This window comes from Cricetulus griseus, chromosome 2 (genome assembly GCF_003668045.3).
Source record: "Cricetulus griseus strain 17A/GY chromosome 2, alternate assembly CriGri-PICRH-1.0, whole genome shotgun sequence".
NCBI classification, from domain to species: domain Eukaryota; kingdom Metazoa; phylum Chordata; class Mammalia; order Rodentia; family Cricetidae; genus Cricetulus; species Cricetulus griseus.
Genome location: NC_048595.1, coordinates 69,764,146 through 69,768,749, shown reverse-complemented (window position 1 = coordinate 69,768,749; position 4,604 = coordinate 69,764,146). Strand labels below are relative to the sequence as shown.

Below are 4,604 nucleotides of genomic sequence, written 5' to 3'. Positions count from 1 at the left end.
AATCAAATTATGTGCAGAAGGAGGATGCATCCTTGAATTTACGTAAAACAATTTTATACAAAGTGGATATAATTGACTACATCAACATTATATTGTCTCCATGTCACTGAGGAAATTAAAGGACTTCCCCCAACTTTTTTTTTCAAAAATCTCAAAAGCAAATCTAAACAATAGGCTCAGGTTTTTTCTTTCATTTTGAGGAGGGAGCTGAGATAATGATTTTTTGATTGCTGATACACATATTTGGTCCATCAAAAATCAAATGAAGCGGCATATTTCCACCTGAAATGGCATATTTGTCAATTATATGCTTAGTGTGTATTTTCTTCTCTCAAATTATGTTGCTTTAACATGCTGATGAATAGGATTTTAAGCTGAATTTTAATTTGAAATATTTTAATGCTTTTTATTAACTAAAAGAACTGCTTGGGGCTTGAAAGCAGCATTAAGAGGATTTTAAAATGCTCACAGATCAGTATAAATGCCTGTTTACTAAAAATGACAATTGGGAAGCAGTTGGTATTGAGTTAAATACAAGCCATAACCCCTCTGCTTAAATATATTAGCATTTAACATATTACATGTATGGCATTAATATTATGCCCCATTTTAAATAGTGCTGTAAAATGTTATATAATATCTAAAGCAATTTAATTGGAATAAGCATCTCTAAATGTAAAATCATTTTTATAATTTCTCAGTCTGATATTGCCAGCAATGCTCTAAATCCATTTGTATTTTAATATACTAATTTTGAAGCCGACTAAGTTGACTTAAACATACAGAAATGGGAGCCTTTGGAACGTTAGTATTTGTTGATTCTATGGTGGGGTCAGGAGCAGTCACTAGATGTGAATCAACATCTTTTTTCACCCTCTAATTCAATTACTTATTTCTCCAAGTATTCCGTTATCCTTATAATTGTTTTTCTAAAAGAAAAGTAGCTCACATCCCTTATAGTACATGCAAACAATGCAGTCCTTGTATAACAACAACAAACTCATCATCAATAAAAAGCCTCTAATGAATATTTTTTATTTTAAAAAGCTGCATATTTATTTCAATTTATGACTCTGTGCTTGTGCTTTCAACACTTTCACAACAATTTTCTGCGCCTCAGTAAGAAAGTCCACTTGATCCTGTCATGGGTACACTTGGCACACATGGAGCCACCATAGTGTCTGCTGACATGCTTCCTTGTCTAGACAGTCTCATAAAGATTTTCAGTCTGAGAGAAGGAACTGGGAGTCTGCCTGAGCACACACCACATGCGGATTTAGGTGTTTTCCCAACTTTCTTGGTATAAATGTAAACAATCCTACTGCCAGGGGTTCAAGACAGCCTAGTTTTGTTAGAGGCTGCATTGGAGGAAAGCCTATGTGGGTATGTCATATGCTGGATCATTCTGAGTGCCACTAGGAAACACTTTAATATGATGGAGGGCTTTCAGAAGCTACTAGTCAAGCACCCACCAGCCACACTCTCTCCTCTTCCCTCACACTCATGCCAGTTGCAGCACTACCCCCTAAGTCATACTGCCTGCCTAACTACTTAGATGGCTGTGGATTGTTAACACAGCAAAAACAGAAGAAACAAGACACCATACTTCTCCGCATGTGTATTTTAGGTACTACACTAAATGCTAACTACTGTCTTGATACCCCAGTCAAGTTTGTACCTCAGTCTCCATACATGAAGATGTGGACAATTATAGTTTCTCTCTTGGGATCATCAAGACAAAGATCCTTATGTAAAGTACTTAGAAAAATTTCTGGCATAGAGGAAATATAAACCTAAAGACAAGCATAGTTTTGGATGTGAGGGTGATCTGACTGCAGCATCTATCACCCCATTGATCTCCAGGGTTGATTTGTATGATCTGGCTTGCTAGGCAGCTTTCCCCTTCCTCCCTCCCAAAGCTCCAGGCTTCATAGAAGAGGACTACCTTCTCTGAATAGAGGATTAGAGGAGGGGCATCTTTGGTCAAGGATATACAAGTAGCTGCACTCCCCTGCTAGAGCGTCCAAACAAGCTCTCAAAAAAAAAAACACATAGTTTTATGTACATTCTTACACACCTGTGCTTTTTGGTTTATTTGAGACAAGGTTTTGCTATATAATTCAACTAGCCTGAAGCTTTTTTTTAATCTTCTTCTGCCAGTCTTCTGAGTACTGTAATGACAGCTGTTCTATAATACTTGTTCTGATCCACTACATATTTTAAATTAAAAAAATTGACAGAGCATATTAATATAATGCCATTCTATATAATGTGTTGGCATTTTAACTTAAATAGGTCTCATAAGGATATGCATTGCAGGTTTTTAAAAGACTTATAGCAACTTGGAATGGACATCCATTTGTATAAATGTCTGCAGATCTCGTCAGCAGATTCCTCTGGAGAAATCCCTACCAGAACACACAGTTGAAAGATACTTGTTGCTAGGCATTGGTGGTGCACGCCTTTAATCTCAGCATTAAGGAGGCAGAGACAGGCAGATCTCTGTGATTTCGAGGCCAGACTGGTCTCCAGAGCAAGTGGAAATAGGCTCCAAAGCTACACAGAGAAACCCTGTCTTGAAAAACTAAAAACTAAAAAAAAAAAAAGAAAGAAAGATACATGCCTATGAAGGATGTTTTGGAATATACAAATACCTCTTAGCAGAATTAGGTGTAACATTTCCACTTATCTCAGCAGCACAAAATACTGTCACACACTATATTTTACTGGAAATAGAAAGGTCATCTTTCAATTTATGGACTGTGAAATTAGGCATAATCTCATACTATTTAACTTTTTGTTTAATAATGTCCGTTGCTTTTATAATATATGTGTTTGGTGGCTGCAGAGATGGCTCAGCAGTAAAAAGCACTGGCTGGTCTTCCAGAGGTCCTGAGTTCAACTCACAGCACTTATCCAGTTTCTCTCAACCACTTTTAATTCCAGTTCCAGAAAATCTGACACCTTCTTATGGTCTCTGTAGCCACAAGGTACATATGTGTATATAGACACACATGAAGGCAAAACAGCAATACACATAAATTACAATAAAATAAAATGGGAGAATTAGTCACGTTTTTATCTTTTTCCTCAGTGTTTTCCAAAATTCAACTTATTTGAAACACAATAGTTTTAAATTGTTGGCCAAATGAATAAAATAGAGAAACATGCCCATTGTTATAGAATAAAACTTGTAAAACTGAAAAGGTTCCATGGCACCTGTAGTGATTGCAGTGCGTCTTAGTCTATGTGGGCTACTCTGTGGGTTGAAGGTCCATAGCATGTGTCCTGATGAGAATCGTTTCCTCATAATCTACTTTGATTTGATATCTGATCCCCGTGTCAGAGATTCATCTTCAGATTTGTGGTTTGCCTAACTCTCCTCTGCTGGATTCTTGTTGTCAATTTCCTGTCTGCTTAGTTCTTAATTCTGGTGTTACTCCTCTTCCTTGTTCTGCTATGATAGCTTGTGTTAGTCATGTCAGAAAAGTAGTACCTAGTCTGGATAGCCCACTAATTTGGTCTGCTAAATCATTTCTTGGAGTTGAATACATAATCTCTCACCCATTAAAACATGGCCTGGATACTTGTCACTTCATTCTGTGTGACTACAAACTGCACTTTCAAACTTACTTGGATATAAATGTATATGGCAACAAACATTGACTGCATAGTAAAAGAGGCAGTTAGAGACACTAATATACATATACACAAATACTAAGTTATATTTGATTTCCATGTCACAAGAAACCCAAGAAAAATAAATCATTAAAAATACTGCTCACAGTATATCATCATTTTGATGAAGTAAACATTTTGGGAAATAAAACATTATCTTGTGTCTAAGATAGCTAGCATTTCACCAAATAATTTCAAAGAGATTATTTTATATCTTACATTTAGATATAAACGTTCACGGGCATTTGGCCAAGTAACTGGGCTAAATAACAGCAGGATACAGGAAATAAAAATAATTGAGTTTTATATTCCCACTTTGATATAAATTTTCCAGGCTGATAAACAAAACAATTTTAATACACTAACCCATTTTAAATTTTTTCCCATGGAGCTATTGTTTAATAAAATATACTTTGGAAAGTGAAAGTTTTAAAAATGACGAAGTTATTTTTATTTGAAATACACATCACCTGTTTGTTCTCTACAGTTTACAGTGCCAGCATACATTGCCCCAGTTTACAAGATTTACAAATAAAATATCATAATGTCCTCTCATGAATATAAAAATGTCATCCCAGTACAATAAAAAATGTAGTCAATAATGTACATCTTTCTATTATGTACACCATAGATAAAAGAAATGATACCTACAAATGCAGTCAATTGCCTTCAGGTATATTTACAAGTAAAAGTGAAAATACTTGTATACACAGACACATTTATCTTTTTTAGTTCAAAATTTAGCAGGGCCGCCCCTCAGGAAAACATACCACTTAAATTGGAAAAACAAGGCACTGGTGGCTGGTTTTCTCTGAGTTAAAAATGCAAACTACAGCTTCAAGTAAGAGATTTGTTCAAAGTTTAGAGAGTGGAGTCATTTATGGTGAGGTAGAGGGCTCCCCTGCCAAAGCAAACCTGGTGTAACT

At 35.6% G+C, this 4,604-nt stretch overlaps 1 pseudogene; it reads right to left on the bottom strand.

The window, feature by feature from the left end:
• Positions 1-1,055: 1,055 nt before the first annotated feature.
• Positions 1,056-1,404, bottom strand: LOC100765937 (annotated as a pseudogene).
• Between the last annotated feature and the right edge of the window lie 3,200 nt (positions 1,405-4,604).